Here is a 26,342-nt window from a genome sequence, read left to right as displayed (position 1 = left end):
GGGCTCCAGGCAAGGCACGCTGTAGTGCAGAGGATGGGTAGGGGAGAGGTGGAGAGGGTAGAGAGACCAAGAATCTATGCAGCCCTGGGGCAACAGGAAACTTAGACTGTGTGTGTGGAGGGCAGGGAGGTGATCTCATTAGTACAGTCTATTAAAAAGAAGAAGTGGGAGAAGGGGAGGGAAAAGAGACAAACCAGTTATTGTTCAATTTTGCCAATGCCAACTCCTTTCCCTTTCATAATGCTACTATGGGATACAACATTTATTAGCTCAAGTAAAACCCTGTGGTTTGACTCTAGGGATCAGCATATCTATAAATGCAAAGCCAAGAAAATACTGCATACCTGGAAATTCTTAAGAGAGTGAATCTGATTGTCACAGCTACTTATGAGTCTAAAGGAAAAGGTTTATTATTATTATTATTATTTTATTTTTTGAGACAGAGTCTCACTCTTTCGCCCAGGCTGAAGTGCAGTGGCGGGATCTTGGCTCACTGCAACCTCCATCTCCTGAGTTCGAGCGATTCTCCTGCCTCGGCCTCCAGAGTAGCTGGGATGACAGGCGCCCACCACCACGCCCGGCTAATTTTTGTATTTTTAGTAGAGACAGTGTTTCACCATGTTGGCCAGGCTCATCTCAAACTCCTGACCTCAGGTGATCCACCTGCCTCAGCCTCCCAAAGTGCTGGGATTACAGGCGTGAGCCACCGTGCCTGGCCAAGGAAAAGGTTTTAATTCAAGAGAAAGATGTATTAGTAGCTAAGTCTATTTTAAGTACTTTACATGTATTGTATTAACTTATGTAATCCTCCAAAATTCTATTAGACGGGTACAATTACTATTATCTCCATCTCACAGAAAATAAAACTAAGGCACAGAGCATTCAAGCAACTTTCCCAAGGTCACACAGCTAATTAATGGAAGCTAGGCAATCAGCTTCAGAATCTGACTTTTTACCCTCTATCCACAGTGCCTAAATCATTAATAAATCCAACAAAAATATGTAATTGGGACTCCAAACAATAAATTTGCTAACTGGTCTTCCTTAATGCTTATGTTAACCTTTCTAGCAGTATATATAAAATGACTAATGGACAGATTGTTTTTGTTTGAAGTGAATTACATGGCAGTTACTAAAACATGTAAAGACATGGGTGCCTACTAAATATCCCTTTTCCCTCTTCTCTCTCAAACTAATAGTACTGCTATTTTAAGCTGGACATAGCACTACCCCGCTAAAAGAACACATTTTGCATCCATGCTTACAGCTTTGTGTGGTCATGTGACTAGGGAGACCCAAATGGAAATAGAATGGTGATTTCTGGGAACTCCCCCCTGGAAAAGGGTGCACTGTTCTTCTCCTCCTCTATCCTGTTGCTCCATCCTGCTGCTCCATCCTGTTTTTGGGGTGTGGACATACTGGCTCCCAGCTCCCTGAGGAGGAGGCTTAGCTTCCTGCTAAGAAGATTACCTTGGCCATGTAAGAGCAAAAGCTGAAAGGAACCAGGATCCCTGAAGACAATGAGGCCACCACGCTACCCTTGGGCTGGCTTTCTCCAGAGTTCTTTTTACAGGAAGGAATAATGATATAAATTGTTTCAGCTACTATATTGGGGTCTCTATTAAGTTACTTGTAGTTGAACTTTATTCAAACTCATTCATAAACCTAATGTTACATGTTTCCACTCAGATTTAGAAACATCAAAAACTCATTTAAAGATATGCAAATTTTCTTATACATTTTGTAAGTAAACAAATGAACAAGACTTTACCTAAATGACTATCAGACTATCAGTCCTTATAAGGGATTTTTATGGCAACTGTTCAAGGCAGTGCTTCTCAACCTTTTTTGTGATATGGCAACCAAAGACAATCATAATTGTACAACACTGGGTAAAACAATTTGGTTGCTCTTGTCCAGAGGCTACTGATCCAGGAGGGCTGCCTACCCCAAGAGCTGTGGGGATCAATTTCTCAACTCCCTACTCCTAACCCATTCACCACAGCCCAGCTCTGATGGCATTCCACAATGAGTGGATTGGTTCTAATTACTGTTAAATAAAAATGGAATCTGCTGTAAATAAAAATGGAATCTGGGACTCATTCAAAAATCATTAAAGCTTGAGAAAAGTCATGTGAGTAAATTATTTATTGCACTTTATTGTTGGAGAAAGGGTCTCATTGCAAGACTAGTTGAATTACACAGAGGTCATTTCTTATTTCACATAGGGCATTTAAAAAAATGACTTAATTATTCACATGTACACTAAGTATTCCTTTTATATCCAAGATGTCATGGAAGCACCCTTGTGAGTCTAGGGAAAGAGGTGGGTTTTTCAAAGATTGAGTTTATACTATTGAAAACCAAGTTTTATCTGTAAGAGGAAAGAAGGGAACCTCCCTTAGTTATTTTCAGTCTACCAAGAGCTTTCAAATGTGTTCTCATTTACTGCTTATCTCCTGGTATGGAAGATGTTAAAGATTTTTAAAATTGGGAAAATACAAGCAACAAAGCTAAAATTCAAAGTTCTTAAATGTCCTCATGCCTGAATTCCTTCCTGGACTTTCCTTTTTTTATTTTTTATTTAAAATTTGTCTCCAGGTAATGTCCTCACAACTCTATAAAATCAATGGCTTAGTAATAATTACAGTGAAAATCAACTCCTGTCCTGCTCCCCAAAAGAAACCACTCTCAAGCTTTTCTCTTTTTAGCATTTAGAATGTGTGCCTCCATATCTCAAAAATACATATATTGTCATTTTTCTTTCTAAAATTGTTTATATTTTCCATCTAAGTTATAAATGCACAGAGCTTTAAAAGCCAAATAGCTCCTCAAAGTCTAAAAGACAAAGAGCAGCCCTTTTCCCTGTACAACCTGCACGTTCTAATTCCATTTCCATTCCCAAAAGCAAACATGCTCAAGTCTTTCAGTGTGAGCCACCACACCTGGCCTCAGCTGTTTCTTTTGGTGTTTACCTCCACATTTTAAACTGCTGTTTCTTGATTTTTTTTTTCAGTTCCAGGTATTATTATCTATGACTCCCTTCTGTGGGAGATACGGATTTAGTCTCTTACATTCTCTTCTTATTCTTTCAATATAGTTATATTACAGTGTTTTTCTCTGATAATTATTGAGTTTTTTGTTGTTTTGTTTTGTTTTGTTTTGAGATGGAGTTTTGCTCTTGTTGCTCAGGTTGGAGTGCAATGGTGCGATCTTGGCTCACAGCAACCTCCACCTTCTGGGTTCAAGCGATTCTCCTGCCCCAGCCTCCAGAGTAGCTGGGATTACAGGCATGCGCCACCACGCCCAGCTAATTTTGTATTTTTAGTACAGACGGGGTTTCTCCATGCTGGTCAGGCTGGTCTCGAACTCCTAACCTCAGGTGATCCACCTGCCTCGGCCTCCCAAAGTGCTGGGATTACAAGCGTGAGCCACTGTGCCCGGCCGATAATTATTCAGTTTTTACATAATTAAAATGACAAATATTATTCAAAACTGAGGCATATATATATGATTATATTGATACTTTTGGTACAAATTCCTATTTTCCCAGGAGTTGATTATTATTTTATTTGTTTGCATAATTTTCTACATGCCTATCACAAATTCATTCCCTATTCTTCACCAGAAGTGTAAACCTCCTCTTACTGCATTCAGATTCATAAAGTATTCTACAACAAATGATTTTAATTTCCTTGGTGACATCCTTACTAGAGCTGTGTGTCCTGTATTAATCTCGCTTGTTGCTCTCCAGGTTTCCTGCAGAGTTGCTATGCTCAAATCACCTTCACAAAGATCATGTAGATTTCCTTTTCATCTGTAAGGTGATAGATCCCCCATTTCTTGGATCCAATGTCTTCCTCTTTCTTGTTTTCTTCCCCTTATTTTCTTAGATCATATCCTGCAGTAGCTTCCTATAAAAGGATACATGAGACATAAGTTTTCTGAATTCCTCTGAAATTATTCTGCTCTCATACTTCATTGATAGCTTAGCTGGGTATTGCATTCTAGGTTTAAAAGAAATTATCCTGGCTGGGTGCAGTGGCTCACACCTGTAATCCCAGCACTTTGGGGAACCAAGGCAGGTGAATCAAAAGGTCAAGAGATCGAGACTATCCTGGCCAACATGGTGAAACCCTGTCTCTACTAAAAATACAAAAATTAGCTGGGCATGGTGGTGCATGCCTGTAGTCCCAGCTACTTGGAAGGCTGAGGCAGGAGAATAACTTGAACCCAGGAGGCAGAGGTTGCAGTGAGTCGAGATCACGCCACCGCACTGTAGCCTGGCGACAGAGCGAGACTCCATCTCAATAAATAAATAAATAAATAAATGAAATTATCCCTCATAATTCTTAAGGCATTGTTCATTGCTTTCTCTAGTCCAATATTGTAGTTGAGCAAGCAGTCTGATGCATTCTGATACCTACTCTTAGCATAAGACTAATTATTTTTTCTTCTTCTGAAAGCTTTTGGGATTCTCTCATTATTCCCAATGGTCTGACACATCTCAGTGATGTACCTTGGTGTGGGCCGTTTTTTATTTATTGTGTTGAGTACTTTGATTTTTAGACATAGCCTTCAGTTCTGGGAACTTTTCTTGTACACTTTTTCCTCCATTTCTTCTCTTTCTTGAGCTCCTTGTAGTCAGATATTGTTCCTACTGGATGGATAGTCTTAAGTCTCATACCTTTCCTTTCTTATTGTTAATCTACTCATCTTTTGGTTCTATTTTCAGCAGCCTTCCTCAACTTTATCTCCTACTCCTTCTACTGAAGTTTTTAAAATTATATTTTTAGTTTCCAAGAGCTCCTTCCTTTTTTATCTAATTGTTCTTTTATCATCGCATTCTGCTTTTATTTTATAGATACAAATCTCATAATTTTTGAGGCTATAAATTAGCATTTAAACAGTATTTTTCTATTTTCTATAGTTTCCCTTTGTATTCCATTTTCTGTTTTTCATGTTTCCTCCTCTCTTTTAGGTTAGAGGTATGATTTACATGCCTCATGGTATTTTTTTGCCAACTTCTATTTAAGAATAGAGCACTCAAAAGCTGATGAAGAGCTCTGTGTGGGTAGATGGCGTTTGTAGAGTGATGGGTTTCACTTTTGTATGGTATAGAAAACATGTTATCTGTTGTATATTTAACTTTTTTGGGAAAAAAAACCCCTCTAATTTATTTCCTAGGTGAGTGACTTCTGAACCTTTCTTTCCTTCCTTCCTTTCCCTTTCTTTCTTTCCTTCTCTTTATTTTCTTCCCTTCTTCCTCTCCTTCCTTCCTTCTTCCTCCCCTTCCCTTCCCTTCCCCTCCCCTCCGCTCCCCTCCCCTCCCTTCCCTTCCCTTCCCTTTCCTTTCTTTTTTATTTTCTTTCTTTTTCTTTCCCGTTTTAAGACAGAGTCTTACTCCTGTAGCCCAGGCTGGAGTCAGTGTTGCAATCACAGCTCACTGCAGTCTCGACCTCCTGTGTTCAGGTGATCTCACACCTCAGCCAACACACCCAGCTAACTTTTTGTACTTCTAGTACAGACAGGGTTTTGCCATGCTGCCCAGGCTGGTCTCAAACTCCTGGGCTCAAGTGATCCTCCCGCCTCAGCCTCCCAAATTGCTGGGATTACAGGAATGATCCACTGTGCCCAGCAAACCTATCTGACAGTAAGAAATTCTTTTTCATCAAGTCCCTGTCAACACACTCACATATATTTATAAAGACAAAAATGTTTTGTGAAACAATATTTACTTTCTCTTCATAGAATGCTCTCTGACATTCTCTACTAGTCTACTGAATTTTATTTTCTTTCATGTTTGTGATGGACCATTATATATCCATTAGATACACTGCAATGAAGGGACTAGTTGCTCCAGACTGTGAGACCGCTGCTGGTGGGAACTCTTCAGTTGTTGGCCTTTTCAGGGATTGCTTCAGTGCAGAGCTGCCTTGCCCAAGGTCATACTTCCTGTGGCCACATCCAGTAAGGGTTGGGGGGCGGAGGGGGATATTAGTTTTCTAGGGCTGCCATAACAAAATGCCACAGATTTAGTGGCTTAAACAACAGAAATTAATTTTCTCACAGTTCCGGTGGCTGGAAGTCTCACTGTTCTTTGTACATGTGGGGTGTCCCTGTGTGTCTTTCTCTTCTTATAAGGACACAAATACTCCTGGATTACTGCCATATCCTAATGGCTTTGTTTTAACTTAATCATCCTTTCAAAGAGCGTATTTCCAAATAAGGCTACATTCTGAGGTTCTCTGTGTTGGGACTTCAACATATGAATCTTGGGGAGATGCAATTCAGCCTATGACAGAGAATAAAGTCCTGGACATCTTGGCCTGGTGTGGGACAACTCTGAAAAGCCATTCTAGCTTCAGTGCTCCTTGTGGGGTTGGGTGAAATAGTCATTGGGTCTTGCATCACAGCTCACATTCTCTTTTTGTCCAATTCTATATCCTTCCACAGATATTGGTCCCAAGGACAAACCCTAATAAATGTTCTGAACTCTCACCTCCACCTCAAAGTCTGCTTCTCAAGGAACCCAACCCAAGAAAATGTTGGTTATGACCCATTAAACAGATTTTATACTCCACTAATCATAACTGAGTTCATAACCCACAATTTAGAAACATTGGCCTAGGGGTTAGTTGCCTGATTAATAGTGCTTTCATTGTGTAGCAGGGGAGAGAGCACAGATAATCCAACCATTCCCAGTGCAGACTTGCAATTCATTTGACTGTTTAGGTCCTCATGCCTTCTTTCTTCTATCAGGCTTGGTTTTTCTGATGCTCAGGCCATTCCTACTGGGTGTCTCTTGATTAAAAAAAAAAATTCTTATTTCCTCCTGGAGCAGGAGGGAGTAGCTTGGCTGCTGATATTCTGTATCTGGGGCGCAAGAGTAGTTGACTGTTCCATACATAAGCTTTGAACTTATCTCAAACTTTGCACTCCATACCTCACCCCCACTCTCTGCCAAGACTGATGACTCCAAGTCTTGAGCTTCCTTCAGGTCTTCAAGGTGAAATGCCTTATTTATCTTCAGTACACCCCACTGCACACACTTCAGACTATGGCTTTCTCTCCTTTTACATCAGTTAACCTTCCTCCATTCTCTTTCCAACAAATATTTATGAAATGTCTCATCTACTCATCACCCCTCTCCTGTTCTCTATTGAGAGAAGAGATATAAGAGATATGCCTGTGTTCATTCTGCCATCTTTAGCGAGAATCCAGCAACTAGAAACTTAGTGGCAGTTCTATCACTATGTGGCAGTTGAATGAGCCAAGAGGTACTTACTTGTCTCTTGCTTTTGCACCCAGCTTGCACCTTTTTATATGTGGAGATTTTTACGTGAGAAGCTTTGCTTTAGGTGGGGATACAAAGTTAAATCATATAGATCTGCCTTAAAAGTCCTTATGAGCCATTAAGAGCTTTAGGATTAAATATGATTCAAGAGAGAAAGTGATAAAGTACATAAGAGGGCATAGCAAATTTTTGTGGAAATTTAAAGTAAAGAGTAGTTGTATTCAAAATCAAGAGTAAAAGACTGGTACATATAAAGTTGAATAAAATTGGCCCTAAAGCTTAGTGCTGACAAGATAAAATGCCAGGGATCTGAAGCAAGTTTCCAGCCACAGATTGAGTGCTACTACATGTCAGGCACTGTGCTACACCTTGGAGAGATAAAAGAGGAGGACAAATGGTTCCTGGAGTTCACATTAGCTATGATATTTAAAAAGCCAAAAATAAATAAATAAACACAAATTCAGTAGTCCACTTCTTAAAATCCACTATTATACACATATTTCCTCTTCAAGACTGGATTCATAATATTGCAGAATAGATTCTGTTCACACCATGTGGCATATGATCTGAGCTCCTTGAAAGGATAAAAATAGTTGCCATGAATGGGAAGAAACTGCAGCAATATCTTTCTAATTCTTCTTACTCTAAATACTCAGAAGACTCAGGAGTGACTTTAATTCTGGAACATTAGGATAGCAACATTAGGGTGATTCAGGGAAGCCTTTCTAGTAGCCTTAAAAACACAAACAAGTAGCAGAGGTTGGCCTCCCCACCTACCCTGGGGCGAGCCCCACAGAGTAGGGAGGCCTTGGCAGGGCTTTGATGAGTGGGCTGGCCCTTGTTTCTGGTATTGGCTCTGGAATTGCTCCAGCATAATTCACAGCCAATTAATCTTGTCAGGCAGCCTATTGATTCCAGCTATAGCTCAGACACCATCATTACAAATAACCATCCCAATAAGCCATTATCTCATTGGTGCACCCGTTCACGTCAAAATGTGAGTGAAATATTTCAATTTAGACAAAAGATGGGGTGTGTGTTTTCACTGAAACAAGTTGCAATGCTCAAAGTGTATACATATACATTGTGGTAGAGTTTTCAAAAATAGAGAATCCAATTACTGAGTAGAGGAAGTATTGAAAAAATAATCTAAGCATAAAAATGAGTGTTTATCAACTACTCATTTGTGGATAAGCTTGTTGATCAAGGAAAAAAACATAATGGTCATTAGAAAAAAATTATTCTCCCTTGCCCCGCCACTACTGCCCAAAGCACATTCTTGAGCTTTGTCTGCTGAGCAGTGGGAGTGTGAAAACGTCTACCTGTGTGAAGGAGAGAAGATGAGTGGGTGTGTTTGTGGGAGAACAAACAAGAAGGTGGTTGAGTGGGTGCTGGGTCACTGGGCCTGTGTGGGAGGAGGCTGGGCCGCTGAGTCAGCGGGGAGCAGGAGGGCAGGTGCGTGTGGGTGATGAGTGGGTGGGAGGAGAACACAGCACAAAGCCACCTTGCATATGTGAATGTCTCAAGGAAATATTCCACAGGGCTGTACAAAAGAGCATTAGAAAACAATTAATTAGCAATTCTAGTTAGAAGAGGAAGAGCGAAGCTTTGCTGATAATGCTATCATATAGATAGTCATTTTGCATTTATACAATTTTGCTTTTCAGAATTATATTTGTGTTTTATAGCCCGATCACTGGAGGAGAACCTGCCACTGACATTGATAATGAATATTTCAGCTTATACATAGTTTTAGGGTGATCTTAGATTTACCTCTATAAACAAGAGTGGCCCAAAAGAGAGCAGGGGAATGAGTTGAAAACTCAACGTTGAGGTAAACTCAAATTTCCCATCTAAAATAAGCCTTAAGACCCTAGGAAGAAAAGGGTACTTTTCTTTCCCTATGTGTTAGTCGATGGCATTTATAGTTCCTTTTGTAGCTATACATGATATTTAAAAAAATATGCCTTAAAATCTGAAATTGTAGCATAGATTTATATAAAGTTAGGGCAAAAAAGAGTCATAGAGACCATCTTCCCATATTTTACATATTTTCCCATATTTTGCAGAATGAATTAACTGATACTTAGCTTAAAAGGACTTGTCCAAAGGGTGGGATAGGAAATCTGTAAAGTCTGATCAATCAATTGATTCATCAATAAGCAAACATGGATGGAATGCAAAGGTGCCAGCCCCAACCCGTGACAGCCTCCAGGGAGAGATGTAATGTGGGAAACTTGGAGGAAGAAGCTAGGGAGTGGTTAATGCTCCATGGAGAAGTGAAGCACTCTATGGGCTGGCACAGTTGGTTGCAGAATCGAAAGAGCCCCACTGTGGTGCTGCTGTACATATCTAAGGGCAGATGGGAGGGACTGGGAACACTTAGCTCACTGTGTAACAGTGTGAGCTTCCTGGCTGGGAAGTCACTTTATCAGACCAGAGCTTAGCTATGGAGTTCACACCCCATTTCTACTGGTCTGTTTTCCCTTTGAGCTAATTCAGATGCTGAGCTTGCTTCTTGGTCGACTACCCAGAGGGAAAAAACTATTTGGATTTTCTCTTTTCAGTCATCCAAGTCATCCTAAATCAAATATTTCTTGTCGCTCTCTTCCTTTTTACCAAAGTCCTTTAATTACCCTTTGAAAACTAGCTTTTCATTTACATTTCTATGTATTAAGAATATCCAGTCAAGGGCAAGATGAAACAGATGGGCAACAGTAACTATATAGTAAAATAAAAATTAAGATCCTCTTATTTAAAAAAATTTTAAAAGTTGGTAGCCTCTGAGACTCTTCTAGGGGCCATTAAAATAGAAAATCCACCTTTCCACCATGCAATTAAGCAACTGAGCTCATTATGTTATGAGAATAACTGTGACATTAATTGCAGTACTGGTATTTTGGCATTTATTTTGCAGAATACATAAATGCCTGTATTTGATTTTTAAAAAGATAGACATATATGGTGTTACGGACTGAACTCTTCCTACCTCTCCCGCCAACCCCCCTCTCCCATCCCCTCTGCTAAAAAGTGTATGTTGAAATCCAAACCCTAGGACTTCTGAATGGGACTATATTTGGAGTCGGCTTTTATAGAGGTAAAATGAGGTCATTAGGGGTGGGCCCTAGTCCAAACTGACTGGTTTCCTTATAATTAGGACATAGACTTGCATAGAAAAAGACCACGTGAAGACAGAAGGGGAAGACAAGTCAAGGAGAGAGGTCTCAGAAGAAAAACCTGCTGACACCCTGATCTTGGACTTCTAGGCTCTGGAAGTGTGAGAAAATAAATTTCCTGTTGTTTAAGCCACCCTTGCTTGAGCAGGCCAATACATATAGTTTTCATTATTTGCTACACATTGTCCCCAGGTGTTCCCTATCTGAGACAGGGTTAAGGTCCAAGACAGGGGTTTCTCTCTCCCACTTCCTGACTCTTCTCAAGTAGGATGATTGGAGAAGAAGGACCTGTTTGAAATAAATTACTCTAGGAGAGGAGGGCAGGTCACAGAGAATGAGTGGTCCTGATGGGAGCAGACAGCATCAAGCCCCAGCATGGGAAGGTAGTAATGGGGCCTAGGAACCTCCTTCCCACTGCTCCATATCCCTCCTAGTCCTCGAGGAAGAAGCACTGGGCACACCTCTGCTCCACGTGAAATATTAACATAGTGTATAAATTCTCTGAGTATTTCTCAAAACATAAATGGTTTTTATTTCTGTTATGTTAGATATACTAATCTAATGATATTGTACCAACAAATACAGTATTTTGGTATTTAAAAGTAACCTGAGATATAAAAACTGGTATTTGTATTTCTAATTCTACCCAGAGCTCAGCTCATTAAAGCTTACAGTTTACAGGATTGAGTCAAAGTGGCTAATCTTCCTACACACCTTGAGGATTAGTTATATGAATGAACCAAATGCACAATAAGTCGATGGCACTTCAAACAACAGACTAATTAAAATTTTTTGGTTAGAAGTTAATAAATTCCTTGTCCAGAGTAGGCTCTCAATAAATATTTGTTGAGGTAAAAAGAAGATACCACCTAAGATCAAGTGGCATATTGGTTCAGATGTTCAAAAGTTTAATCCAGATGCTCAGTTTGTTTTTAAAAGAAGGTGATCCAAAATAATTAGGACAAATGTCATATTTTCTTTAATTTTACATTATGTATGCTGTTAGACTATAATTTTAAAAAAGATAAAATGACTAACATGCAAGTAGAAATGAGTAGATATAAAAATTGTATTTAACACACTGAGATGAGAGAACAATGAGATGTTAAAACCGATGAGCATTTGAGAAGCTAGTCATATAGGCAGTTGAATAAAGAAAAAAAGAAGTGTGATCCAGTGGTGAACACCAGCCTGGAGACCACTGCATTCGTGATTTGCCTCTGCCTACTGCTTTCAACCCTCTGAAGCATTCCTATCCCAGTAGCAAAACTGCTTGACTCCCACCCGCGGGCCCCCACCTTAAATCAGTCCTCTTTCCAGGCTGAAGAAATGGAAGTAGTTTTTATCTCTAACACAGCAACTAACTCACCTGGCTTCTCATTTTTGCCCTGAACTTCTGCATCAGTACTTACAAGTGGTCTTCTGCTTTATGTCCTGAGTCTGGCCCACACATTGCACACCAGAGCTGATACCAGCCTAAATCCCTGTGCATCAACTGTAGGCTTGGAGACCTGACCAGAACTGCTACCCTTTCAGGACTGAGCTTCTGCCTCACTCACATCCTCTTTTTAGATACTGACTATCTGCATCTGAATCCCAGAGCAAGGCTTGCAACTCTGCAATGGCTGACAGATGTCCCGGGTGCCAGCTACCTCCCTGGAGCAGCCAAACCTCACCTACTTCTGGACCTGCTGCCAGGGGCCAGGATACTCCTCTCCACTCACCTCCCAGGACATACCTGTTATGTTTACCACCCTTCTCCTCACAAGTGCATGCCTAAACCACCACCTCTTTTTGTTGCTAACTCTGAGAATATAATAGCTTCCTAATTGCTAAACCTTGTCTTACCAGACCTTCCTCCAGCATTGGACACTGCTGACTGTTCCCTCCTTGAAACGTCCTCTTCTTTGGCTTATGTGCCACTCTACTCTCCTGGTTTGCTTCCCCATTTCTGTTGCAGGCTCTTCTTCTTCATCCTCTGAAGTGAAGGTGTTCTTCAGGGTTCTCTCTGTTCTCTCCTTGGCCGTCTCATTTGACTCTCTACACTCACCCTGACAACCTCATCTCTATTCCCTTGGCTTCCATCAGAACTCATACTCTCAAGGGTCCTGAATCTTTCATCTTTCTCTCCCACTCACATCTTCTTCCTGAGCTGCAACTCTCCTATCCAGTCACCTATTAGAGGTTTTCCATATACTTCAAAATCACTTCCAAATGGAAGTCAATTATCTTTCTTTCCAAACTTACATTTTCTGCTTTCCTAGTCTCAGTAAATAGAATGGCCATTCAATCAAGCCAGAAACCCAACATTATCTTCATGGATAATTGGTAACCAATTCCGGTGGATTTTAGCTCCATCCCACTGCCACTGTCTTGCTTTATATTCTATTATTCTGGCCTATCTTCACTTTGAATGTTCTTGCTATTTCCCTTCTACCATCCTTCTTACATACTGCCACCAAAGTAAGAAAACATTGTGAGGTGCAACCAATTTAGTGAATCACATTAACTTTTCTAGATGAAATAGATTAAAATGGAAAATACGAGGGTAAAAAAAGTTTCATCATATTTTCTTTACATATAATATTCATATATACACATACATATATGCTATCCATAATCTGTGTATGAATTAGCATGCAAAGTGTCTTCCTTATTAATAGATGATGGTGATCAAAGAAGTTCAAAAGCCATTCATCTAAAACACAAATCCTATCAGTTTACTTTATTTTTTAAAATACTTCATCGGCTCCTCTTTTTCCACATAATAAAGCCCAAATGTTTAGCAGAATCTTCAAACTCCCATGATGAGTCTGCAGCCTACTTCTCTTCACTCCTCTTGCTTTCAAACTTAGCAACACTTTAGGGTTACGTGGTGGTATGCCAGAAGGTACTAAGAGCCACTGGATAAACCTTCTGTATTTTATCTTCTGTATTATTACCAGCTATAACAATTTTACCTGCTGGCAAGTAGTGCAAAATATTCTTTTAGTATCTAAATAGCACAGATATATTACAAAATAGAATTTAAAGTTGGCATGAATTTTTTTTATTATCCTTTAAGTTCTGGGGTACATGTGAACAACGTGCAGGTTTGTTACATAGGTATACATGTGCCATGGTGGTTTGCTGCACCCATCAACCCGTCATCTACATTAGGTATTTCTCCTAATGCTATCCCTCCCCTAGCCCCCGACCCCGAACAGGTCCCGGTGTGTGATGTTCCCCTCCCTGTGTCCATGTGTTCTCATTGTTCAACTTCCACTTATGAGTGAGAACATGCAGTGTTTGGTTTTCTGTTCTTGTGTTAGTTTGCTGAGAATGATGGTTTCCAGTGTCATCCATATCCCTGCAAAGGACATAAACTCATCCTTTTTATGGCGTTATAGTATTCCATGGTGTATATGTGCCACATTTTCTTTATCCAGTCTATCATTGATGGGCATTTGGGTTGGTTCCAAGTCTTTGCTATTGTGAACAGTGCTGCAATAAACATATGTGTGCATGTATCTTTATAGTAGAATGATTTATAATCCTTTGGGTATATACCCAGGAATGGGATTGTTAGGTCACATGGTATTTCTAGTTCTAGGTCCTTCAGGAATCACCACACTGTCTTCCGCAATGGTTGAACTAATTTACACTCCCACCAACAGTGTAAAAGCATTCCTATTTCTCCACAACCTCTCCAGCATCTGTTGTTTCCTGACTTTTTAATGATCGCCATTCTAACTGTTGTGAGATGGTATTTCATTGTGGTTTTGATTTGCATTTCTCTAATGACCAGTGATGATGAGCATTTTTTCATATGTTTGTTGGCCACATAGATGTCTTCTTTTGAGAAGCGTCCATTCATATCCTTTGCCCACTTTTTGATGGGGTTGTTTTTTCCTTGTAAATTTGTTTAAGTTCTTTTTAGATTCTGGATATTAGCCCTTTGTCAGATGGATACATTGCAAAAATTGTCTCCCATTTTGTAGGTTGCCTGTTCACTCTGATGATAGTTTCTTTTGCTGTGCAGAAGCTCTTTAGTTTAATTAATCCCATTTGTCAATTTTGGCTTTTGTTGCCGTTGCTTTTGGTGTTTTAGTCATGAAGTCTTTGCCCATGCCTATGTCCTGAATGGTATTGGCTAGGTTTTCTTCTAGGGTTTTTATGGCTTTAGGTCTTACGTTTAAGCCTTTAATTCATCTTGTATTAATTTTTTTATAAGGTGTAAGGAAGGGATCCAGTTTCAGCTTTCTGCATATGGCTAGCCAGTTTTCCCAACACCATTTATTAAATAGGGAATCGTTTCCCCACTGCTTGTTTTTTGTCAGGTTTGTCAAACATCAGATGGTTGTAGATGTGTGGCATTATTTCTGGGGCCTCTGTTCTGTTCCATTGGTCTATGTATCTGTTTTGGTACCAGTACCATGCTGTTTTTATTGCTATAGCCTTGTGGTATAGTCTGAAGACAGGTAGCATTATGCCTCCAGCTTTGTTCTTTTTGCTTAGGATTGTCTTGACTGTGGGCTCTTTTTTGGTTCCATATGAAATTTAAAGTAGTTTTTTCTAGATCTGTGAAGAAAGTCAATGGTAGCTTGATGGGGATAGCATTGAATCTATAAATTACTTTGGGCAGTATGGCCATTTTCATGATATTGATTTTTCCTATCCATGAGCCTGGAATGTTTTTCCATTTGTTTGTGTCCTCTCTTATTTCCCTGAGCAGTGGTTTGTAGTTCTCCTTGCAGGTCCTTCACATCCCTTGTAAGTTGTATTCCTAGGTATTTTATTATCTTTGTAGCAATTGTGAACGGGAGTTCACTCATGATTTGGCTGTTTGTCTGCTATTGGTGTATAGGAATCCTTGTGATTTTTGCACATTCATTCTGTATCCTGAGACTTTGCTGAAGTTGCTTATCAGCCTAAGGAGATTTTGGGCTGAGACAATGGGGTTTTCTAAAGATACAATCATGTCATCAGCAAACAGAGACAATTTGACTTCCTCTCTTCCTAATCAAATATGCTTTATTTCTTTCTCTTGTCTGATTGCCCTGGCCAGAACTTCCAATACTGTGTTGAATAGGAGTGTTGAGAGAGGGCATCCATGTCTTGTGCCGGTTTTCAAAGGGAATGCTTCCAGTTTTTGCCCATTCAGTATGATGTTGGCTGTGGGTTTGTCATAAATGGCTCTTATTATTTTGAGATACATTCCATCAATGCCTAGTTTATTGAGACTTTTCAGCATGAAGAGCTGTTGAATTTTGTCAAAGGCCTTTTCTGAGTCTATTGAGATAATCATGTGGTTTTTGTCATTGGTTCTGTTTATGTGATGGATCACAATTATTGATTTGTGTTTGTTGAACCAGCCTTGCATCCCAGGGATGAAGCCAACTTGATCATGGTGGATAAGCTTCTTGATGTGCTACTGGATTTGGGTTGACAGTATTTTATGGAGGATTTTCGCATCAATGTTCATCAGGGATATTGGCCTGAAATTTTCTTTTTTTGTTGTGTCTCTGCCAGGTTTTGGTATCAGGGCGATGCTGGCCTCATAAAATGAGTTAGGGAGGATTCCCTCTTTTTCTATTGTTTAGAATAGTTTCAGAAGGAATGGTACCAGTTCCTCTTTGTACCTCTGGTAGAATTCAGCTGTGAATCCGTCTGGTCCTGGACTTTTTTTGGTTGGTGGGCTATTAATTGCTGCCTCAATTTCTCTGTATTTCCTGAATTTGAATGTTGGCCTGCCTTGCTAGGTTGGGGAAGTTCTCCTGGATAATATCCTGAAGAGTGTTTTCCAACTTGGTTCCAATCTCCCTGTCACTGTCAGGTACAATAATCTAATGTAGAGTTGATCTTTCACATAGTCCCATATTTCTTGGAGGCTTTGTTTGTTCCTTTTCATTCTTTTTTTTAGCATGTCTTCTCGCTTTATTTCATTAAGTTGATCTTCAATCTCTGATATCCTTTCTTCTGCTTGATCAATTTGGCTATTGATACTTATGTATGCTTCATGAAGTTCTTGTGCTGTGTTTTTCAGCTCCATCAGGTCATTTATGTTCTTCTCTAAACTGGTTATTTTAGTTAGCAATTCTTCTAACATTTTTTCAAGGTTATTAGCTTCCTTGCATTGGGTTAGAACATGCTCCTTTAGCTCAAAGGAGTTTGTTATTACCCACCTTCTGAAGCCTCCTTCTGTCAATTCGTCAAACTCATTCTCTGTCCAGTTTTGTTCTCTTGCTGGCAAGGAGTTGCGATCCTTTGGAGGAGAAGAGGCATTCTGGTTTTTGGAATCTTCAGCTTTTTTGCGCTGGTTTTTCCCCATCTTTGTGGATTTATCTACCCTTGGTCTTTGAAGTCGGGGACCTTCAAATGGGGTCTCTGAGTGGATGTCCTTTTTGTTGATGTTGATACTATTTCTTTCTGTTTGTTAGTTTTCCTTCTGTCAGGCCCCTCTGCTGCAGGTCTGCTGGAGCTTGCTGGAGCTTGCTGGAGGTCCACTCCAGACCCTGTTTGCCTGGGTATCACCAGCAGAGGCTGCAGAACAGCAAAGATTGCTGCCTGTTCCTTCCTCTGGAAGCTTCGTCCCAGAGGAGCACCCACGAGTTGCCAGCCAGAGCTCTCCTGTATGAGGTGCCTGTCGGCCCCTGTTGGGAGGTGTCTCCCAGTCAGGATACACGGGTATCAGGGACCCACTTGAGGAGGCACACTGTCCCTTATCAGAGCCTGAACACTGTGCTGTGAGATCCACTGCTCTCTTCAGTGCTGCCAGGCAGGGACGTTTAAGTCTGCTGAAGCTGCCTCCACAACCGCCCCTTCCCCCAGGTGCTCTGTCCCAGGGAAGTGGGGGTTTTATATATAAGTCCCTGACTGGGACTGTTGCCTTTTTTTCAGAGATGCCCTGCCCAGAGAGGAGGGAACCTAGAGAGGCAATCTGGCGGCAGAGGCCTTGCTGAGCTGCAGTGGGCTCCGCCCAGTTTGAAATTCCTGGTGGCTTTGTTTACACTGTGAGGGTAAAACTGCCTACTCAAGCCTCAGCAATGGTGGACACCCTTCCCTCCACCAAGCTCGAAGAGTCCCAGGTCGAGCTCAGACTGCTGTGCTGGCAGCGAGAATTTTAAGCCAGTGGATCTTAGCTTGCTAGGCTCTGTGTGGGTGGGACCTGCAGAGCCAGACCACTTGGCTCCCTGGCTTCAGTCCCCTTTCCAGGGGAGTCAATAGTTCTGTCTCCCTGGTGTTCCAGGCCACTGAGGTATGAAAAAAAAAACTGCAGCTAGCTCAGTGTCTGCCCAAACAGCCGCCCAGTTTTTTGCTGGAAACCCAGGGCCCTGGTGACGTAGGCACTGGAGGGAATCTCCTGGTCTGTGGGTTGTGAGGACTGGGAAAAGTGCAGTATCTGGGCCGGAGTGCATGGTACAGTCCCTAATGACTTTCCTCGGCTAGGAGAGGGAGTTCCCCCAATCCCTTGTGCTTCCTGGATGAGGCGATGCCCCACCCTGCTTCAGCTTGCCCTCCTTGGGCTGCACCCACTGTCCAACCAGTCCCAGTGAGATGAACTGGGTACCTCAGTTGGAAATGCAGATATCACCCGCCTTCTGCATTGATCTCGCTGGAAGATGTAGACCAGAGCTGTTGCTATTCAGCCATCTTGCCAGCAATCTCTCTCAGCATGAATTTTAAGGTAAAAATATTAGAATGTAATAAAAGAGTCCATGGAGATATAGGACAGGATCCTCCTCTCTGCCTCTCGGAGCACTCAGGAGTAAACGTTTGAGAAATGCTGCCACAATCACCAGAAATGTTCTGACATGGTCCTCTCACACCTACCATGAATCAAAGGTACTCATGTTCAGCAACACGCAGATTTTGTGATGCCACCTGGAGCTGCTCAAGCTACAGGCTCCACACAGCTCTCTGCTGAAGTGGATGTTAGCTAGCAAGAAAAAACAAACCAGAGGATTTATAGTCAGAAAACCTCAATTCAAATGCCACTCCTGTCACTTACAGGCTTTAAGGTGCTAGACAAAGCTTTTAGCCAGACCATAAGAGGGATCTGCCTGCAGCACCTGTCACCCTGTGGGTCCTCTGGGAGTATATGACTGATAGAGCTGACTAGGCACGTTTCTACTTCTTTCCACATGCTACACAGGGATCTCACCAAAGCTGAGCCCTTGGTGGAAAAGTGAACACTTTGCAGGTAGAGGTGGTAAGAGTCCTTCTTGCTACAATCTTAAATCAAGTCATTTGAGTTCTCTAAGTTCAATTTTTTTTTCTGACGAAGAATGGAACGCATAATAACAATATCTCCCTAAGAGGACTATTTTGAGGATTAAATGAGGTAGTGTATGCGAAAACACTGTGTAAATAGACCTCTTCCTCTACGATAATAAGAATTGTTGTTTTTTAGTGTTACAGCTCTTTTAGAATTTGTCTAGCAGCTTTTCCAGGAAAACCCCTCACAAAAAAAAAAAGAAATTGTTATTTTTGTAATATTCTGCTTACGAACTGCTTTGTACCAAAGTTTTGTGTAAATTTGGTTTCCATTAATACTTGGAACACTTAATTTTTTTAACTGGTTCTAGGACACAGATATTTTCTCTCTTTAATCATACCAGAAGTAGACTGAAAAAAAATACACTGCTATACAATTCTTAGAGGATTTTATAACATTGAGAACACATTCCCTAAACTGTTGAAGTTACAATTACATTATCAAAGCTTAGAAAGTTAATACCAGTTTACCATTTCTGATTCTTGTGAAAATGGGGATTCTATGTAGCAAAGAGAATTTTTTTTTTTTGAGTTAGGTTCTCACTCTATTGCCCAAGCTGGAGTGCAGTGGTGGGATCATAGCTCACTGCAGCCTCGAACTCCTGGAATCAAGCAATCTTTCTGCCTCAGCCTCCCAAGTAGCTGGGATTATAGGTGTGTGCCACCACTCCTGGCTATTTTTTTTTTTACTGGTAGAGATGGGATCTTGGTATGTTACCCAGGCTCATCTTGAACTCCTGGCCGCCTGCCTCAGCCTCCCAAAGCACTGGGATTACAGCAGGAGCCACCTTGACCGGCCAAAGAAGAGAATATTTTTAATCTATTCAGTGGGTTCTGGGAAGATGACAGTGGCAGCAGTATATTTTAACATCCAAATCTCAATATAAAAACAGAGTAACTACTTAACAAAATAAAAAACTCAGAGACAATATTTATAATGACTAGTTACCAGGCATCCACACTGACAAATGAAGACAAACCACCAAACAGCCACAAGACCTGAATTATATCAGCATCTGAGCAGGAGGAAGCAAGGGGGGAAGCAATGAAACTTGACAGACTTTGACAGACTTGAGAATGAGGGAAGCCCAAAACAGCAACGGCTATTTACTGGGAAGCACGTGGGTAGGTCTTGCCCAACCCACAAGTTGTGAGTGCAAAAGGTCTGCTACAAAGACTGAGAGTGCTTAAGCAATCTAGACCTTATGATTTCTCTCTAGAAACATGACCTGCCCGGGCACCCTTCCAGGATTCCCTTCCAGGACCCTCTTCCAGGACCACGTCACACTAAAGAGAAATGCCAAGTGGAATCAAAATTGAGCTGGACAGAGACATGGATAGTAGAACAACTGATAAAGGAAGCCCAAATAAAGGGAGAGGAGGGAACAGAACCAGGAAATCTTATAAGGCAAGCTGACTCTTTTTAATACATAAAAACAACAGAAGAGGGAGTTTGTGTGAAGTTAGAGAAGTTACCCAAAAATCACGAATCAGTCCTACTAACAGTTATGGAAAGCCACTTTCACGTAAAAATTTAAAACAGAAAAGTATTGAGGCAAAATCTCTTGCAGTTATTCCTAAGGGGAAAAAATGAGCAGAATAATCCCTACACAAGAAAGACATGCTCACAGAACAAATCCAAACTATAACTTTCTATTTCAAAAGAGGCTAAAATACATTAAGAAAATGATACAAGAAATGAAATGCAAACATTAATCCAAATTTTAAAAACTCAGAATTGAGGTGGCAGAACTCAGGGGACAATTAGAAATAAAATAAAAATTATTTCAGAAATGAAACTATACTAGGAGAAACAGAAGAGCAAAGAAAACAAAACAAACTTTGCCCTAGAAGAAATAGAAGATTGAAAAAAGAAGAAAAAAATTTAAATGAAAAAGAAATAAAGAAAAAGATTAAAACCATTAGAGAGAAATTGACAAATATTGAAGATGGATGAGAAGATTCAACCACAAATAACCAGAATCTATGAGGAAGAAAAGTAAAACAAGGGGACAAAACAAATATTTAAAACTATAGTTGGAGAAAATTTTCCCTAAACAATAATATGAAACTATATGTTGAAAAAGCACACTATGTAGCTGAGAATATTGACCTAGAACAACTAACCAAGATGTATTTCTAGTAAGATGGATGAACTTAAAAAAAAAAAAAAAAAAAGAAAATATTCCATTGGCTATGAAGTCAAAACCAGCAAGTGATTTGTAAGGGTAAGAAGATTAGATTTCCATCATATTTTTTACAACAATACTTTATGCCAAAAGAAAACAGAATAACATACTAAAGAGACTCAAGGAATACAATATGAACCAGCATTAAAATGCTCAACTATAAAAGCCACTGAACAATATTTACAATGACTAGGTTACCAGGCATTCACACAAACGAGTGAGGACAAAAACTTTGAGAATACTGTTTTTTAGTTCTTCCTAAAGACTCTATAGTGAATGAGTTTCAGATCATTAAAAGATGTATCAACATGAGGACTGGTGGTATACATTAAAGACAGTTACCTGAAACTAATAATAAGTGTGAGTTAAGAGAGAGCATAACATGTAAAGGCTACATTTGTACATAATGCAGATATAGCACTGCTATTAAAAAACAGAGAAGGGAGAGCATATGAAAAAAGTATTTTAAGCTGTTTTTTGTTCTTATGCTGTTGGTAGTAGTATGTGTATTATTATTCTGATCCTGTTGTGTGTGTAACGTGGAATAAAGTTAATGAGTAATTATGAGATATTCTAATTTCATCTGCTATGGTTTGAATGTTTGTGTCCCCCCAAAATTTATATGTTGAAATCTTAACCCCCAAGGTGATAGTATTAGGAGGTAGGGCCTTGTGGGGGGTGATTAGATCGCGAGAGCAGAGCCCTCATGAATGGGATTAGTGCCCTTACAAAAGATGCACCAGGTAGCTTGTTCACCCCTTCCACCAGGTGGGGACGTAGTAAGAAGGAGCCACCTATAAACTGGGAAACAGGCCCTCACCAGACATGAAATCTACTGGTATCTTGATCTTGGACTTCCCAACCTTCAGATTTGTCAAAAATAAATATCTGTTCTTTGTAAGCTATCCAGTTTATGGTATTTTGTTATAGCACCCCAAACAGACTAAGACACTGTCATCTACTGTATACTTGGGAACTAGGAATCTTGATGTGGGGAAAAGAGATGCAATGTAGTATAAATAAAGCTAAGTAAAAAACCCCATAGTCCTGAACTTTCATTAGAAATATCAGTGTAATCATTAGATATTTTATTTGTAGAGTTATATTAATATGTATACTTATCAGTAGACAGGTTTTCTAGTTCTGCTACTGAAAAGTTGCAGAAACAATAACCAACAAGGTAGAACCAAGCATTAATGCCTGGACTGTAGTCTTGAAATTTTATTTCCCAAAGGTTTTGCTTTGAAATCTAATTTCAAAGATATCAGGACTTTTTGGAGACATGACGGATTCCATGTCTAGGGAAGGAACCATAAAAATGAGCCTGGAACATCTGATATCAGATATCAAAGAAACTGGCAAAAATTTACTAGGATATGTCAAAAGGGCTCAGGAGCCAACTTGAAGAGAATCCTATTGGCTGAAGATAGGACAATTTGAGCTTCAGGAAAAAAAAATTGCTATTCATTGAAATCTTATTAAATATATAGAAATCCATGAGTTCATGATAATATTACTCAAACAAAGAATTGTTCAGCTTCAGAGGATGAAAAGGAACCAATTAATTACGTTGAAAACTGGTAAATTAGGGGAAAAGAACCAATCACTTATCCTGCCTTTTCTACATGAACTGTACCATTGGGTAGCCAAATAGTAGATGAGGAGATCCATTTCCTTATAAAAGTATTCCAACTAATACATGAAAAAGAAATGGAATTTGAGTGTCAACATTTTACAACCTCCAATGAATTAGTGGATCTAGATATCAATAGTTCCTAATGTCACAAAAAGAGAGTCAGCCATTTTATGAAAGAACACACACAAAACCTATAGCCTCACTGAAAGGGATAAAACCCAAGTCTGCGGAAGCCTTTGAATGCAGTTGCCAGTTTTCAGGAACAGAGAACAGAGGCACATGCCAAACTGCACTGTAAGTATGAAAACAGTGATACTCAGCTGTGGGAAACTACATATCAAACAGCTCTAGTTTTTCAATAGATATATCATAAGGAAAAGAGAAAGTGGAGGGGTGAACAGGTAGATATGAGAGACTTAAGGGACAACCAAAACAATTATTAATGGGCAAAAATATAGTGTCTATGGATGTACACTTGGTTCATACAACTATAAACAAACACATGAAAGTGATTATTATGAAAATCAGGATGGTGGATATTTTTGCAGGAGGAAGAGGTTTGAAATTGGGACAAGGCACATGGAGAGCTGGAGTAGCTAGAAAATTCTACTTCTTGATTTGGGTGATGGCTACCAGAATGTCTGCTGTATAATAACCCGCTAGAGCACACATTTATTTTTGTATAGCTTTCTAAATCTGTTTTACTTCATAACAGATATAAAGATTAAGAGTAACAAAAATCTGTTTAACATAAAAGATCGCTATCACAACAAAGAGAATTTTAACAAGATTCTCTCATTGGTATTACTCAAGATTGAAAAATAATGAAAAGTACCTATCATCTTTCAGTGCTTATTATATACAGCAAAAAGTAGAAAGAGGGAAAACTTGGAAAAGGCAAGAATCAGGTGAAACAGTGAAATGGAGGGGAAGGAGTAACCTCTAAATCTTAAAACAAATCCGAGAAAATTAGTATGTTTAGATGAGCTGTTTGCCCTAAAGTGGGCTTAGATTTTACACAGAGGAATACATATTTATGAAGCCCTCATTACTTAGGTCTGGCTCTTTGAAACTCAGGGTATAAGATTTTCCTTGGCCTATTCTAACCTTGCTTTAATTATTGCTGAAATAAGTTAAGAGGCATAAATTTTAAATGGATTGTTTCAAACATTAGTGTTAGGCAAATTATCTTTAAGTGAAAAGAAAAAAAAAAAGGAGTGCCATCAGAATCCTAATGCCAAGATATATGAACATGCAGTTCCAGGGACACACCCACAATGTGGTTAGGAGAGACAAATTCTAACCTGCAGAATGCATGCCTGAAAAAGGAGTCTACATCCTCCCTCTTTCCTTTTATTTGTTCCCCTGTCTTAATGGCTTATCCTGCCTGTCATTCCAAGCGGCAAGTGACCTAGTTAACCCAGCTTTCTCACACTGGACCATCTGGATTAGTCACTGCTCTTTCCACCTCACCTCTCCTTTTTTATCTCCTCTTTCTTTTTATGCCATCCTATTATCTTTTGCTTACTTCCCTCATGATAACCCATCCTCCTTTGTCGAATTTTTCTTATTATAAGAATAAAAAGTATTTGTGGATGGGCACGGTGGCTCACACCTGTAATCCCAGCACTTTGGGAGGCCAAGGTGGGCGGATCACCTGAGGTCAGGAGTTTCAGACTAGCCTGGCCAACATGGTGAAACCCCATCACTACTAAAAAAATACAAAAAGAAAAAAAATTAACTGGGCGTGGTGGAGTGCACCTGTAGTCCCAGCTACTCAGGAGGCTGAAGCACGAGAATCGCTTGAACCCAGGAGGCGGAGGTTGCAATGAGCCAAGATGGCACCACTGCACTCCAGCCTGGGCGACAGAGCAAAACTCCATCTCAAAAACAAAAGAATAAAAAGTATTTGCAATTTTGCTATTTAGGAAATTGAATGATTTAAAATAAAGATGTTATCTCAATCTACTCAACAGGATTAATAGGGGAAAAATACATAATTGGTATAGAAGCAACTCCCATTTTGAGTCAGTGTGTATATTTCAAAATAGAAAACACATTTGTCAAAGTTTAGAATAATGAATAAAACTCATTTATTAAGTCACCATAAAGTTTCAGATTACCATTTTCACACATTTATGAAGGCTCTGGGGAGCTGTCAAAAATATCACCATAGTGATTTTCTCCACTGCCTATTACTATTCCAGTTTTTGTCTTCTATGAAACCACTTCCCACTATAAAGACTAAAAATACCAGACACTCGCTCCACCGCTTTTAGCAAGGGTATAGGCTACCAAAATACATGGGACCAGAAAGTCTGAGGAGTCTGATTAGAAGGTGAAGGTGAGAGCTTCCAAGAAAGTCTTTTCTTCCCTATTCAAGAGATGAAAAGGGAGATAGTCCTCCCTATATTTGGTTGTGATTGTGTGAGAACCCAGTGTCAGCAGCAAGGACAGCCTTTTTCAATTATGAAGGCAAAAGCTTAAGGACAAAGTCCAACAAGTAGAGAGTGGTGGAACAGAATGCTGAAAACAGCCTGGGTCCTTGGGAGCATGCTTAAGCTACTGAATCAACTGGCTTTGGGACTTCCGTGCACACAACATAATAAATGTTTTGTTTAAGACACTTTTAGTTATACATTTTGTTACTTGTAGTTGGAAATATCCTAGCTAATATATACCTCGACAATACAGGTAGATTTCTGGACTCTATTGCTGAGGACAGGACCTATAAATCACAGCAAACAGATGTAATAGAATGGGGGTGGGGGTAGGGGAAGTAACTGAAACGTACCAAATAATAATAATTATTCATTTTCATCTAACTTTAGAGACTTTGCATAGTGCAAGCAAAAATATATCTAATTTCAGGTAGATGGACTTTATTGGCAAAATATGATTAACGACATTAGCAAAACTTAGAAGTATAGTCGTCCCTCAGTATCTGTGGGAGACTTATTCCAGGACCTCCCATGATACAAAAATCCAGAGACAGTCAAATCTCTGATATAAAATGTTGCAGTAAGTACTTGTATATAGCCTACATTCATCTTCCCATACACTTTAAATTAGCTCTAGTTTACTTATAATATCTAATACAATGTAAATCCCAAGCAAATTGTTGTTATACTGTATTGTTTAGGGACTAACAAGGGAAAAAAGTCTGTATGTGTTCAGTATAGATGCAGCCATCTTTTCTTTTTTTTAAAAAAAAATATATTTTCTGTCTGTGGTTGAGTAAGGCCATGGATGCGGAACGCACAGATATGGAGGGGCTGACTGTATATTTGTTGAATTATTTATACATTCCACTTTCCACGGTCTCTTTTGAAACATGACTAATCTAGAAATTGTGATTTTGTTATAGAAACAGTGTAGAACAAATAGATTCTATTATGTCAGTTTTCTTTGTAAAATAAAATACTAGGAGTATCTAGATTATAAATTTCTTTCCCACACTGGGTTGCGTTTTCTTTGACATTCCACTCCTATGACCAGCAATAATGTGCTAGAAAAATAGGGAGTGAAAGATCTGTATAAAAACTCCATAACATACTTGAATGTAGCCAGATACGGAGTACAAAGAGACAGCAAAAATGAAAACAGAGGCTCTGGAGAACTGACTTTAAAAAAGAAAGACAGGGAGAGGGAAAGAGAGAGAGAGAGAGAACATACAAGCAGAACAAAATCTAAGACACTGTTATATTTATCTCTGTTCCCCAACCTCCACCCACCCCTTTTTAAAAATATTTGAGTTCTTTCCAAAAACACATGAAAGAAAATAGATT

General features: G+C 39.7%; 1 long non-coding RNA gene and 1 pseudogene across 1 annotated transcript in view; one reads left to right on the top strand and one right to left on the bottom strand.

Moving 5' to 3' along the window:
* Positions 1-2,130: 2,130 nt before the first annotated feature.
* LOC134737704 (uncharacterized) overlaps positions 2,131-26,342 on the bottom strand; it is a 35,003-nt gene continuing 10,791 nt past the window's right edge. The window contains exon 3 of the long non-coding RNA XR_010122864.1: positions 2,131-3,914. This is a non-coding gene — a long non-coding RNA (uncharacterized LOC134737704). The remainder of the gene's footprint in view (positions 3,915-26,342) is intronic.
* LOC129032235 (U7 small nuclear RNA) lies at positions 18,863-18,915 on the top strand (annotated as a pseudogene).

This window comes from Pongo pygmaeus, chromosome 11 (genome assembly GCF_028885625.2).
Source record: "Pongo pygmaeus isolate AG05252 chromosome 11, NHGRI_mPonPyg2-v2.0_pri, whole genome shotgun sequence".
In the NCBI taxonomy this organism is placed as follows: Eukaryota; Metazoa; Chordata; class Mammalia; order Primates; family Hominidae; genus Pongo; species Pongo pygmaeus.
This window is presented reverse-complemented; position numbering and strand designations above follow the sequence as displayed.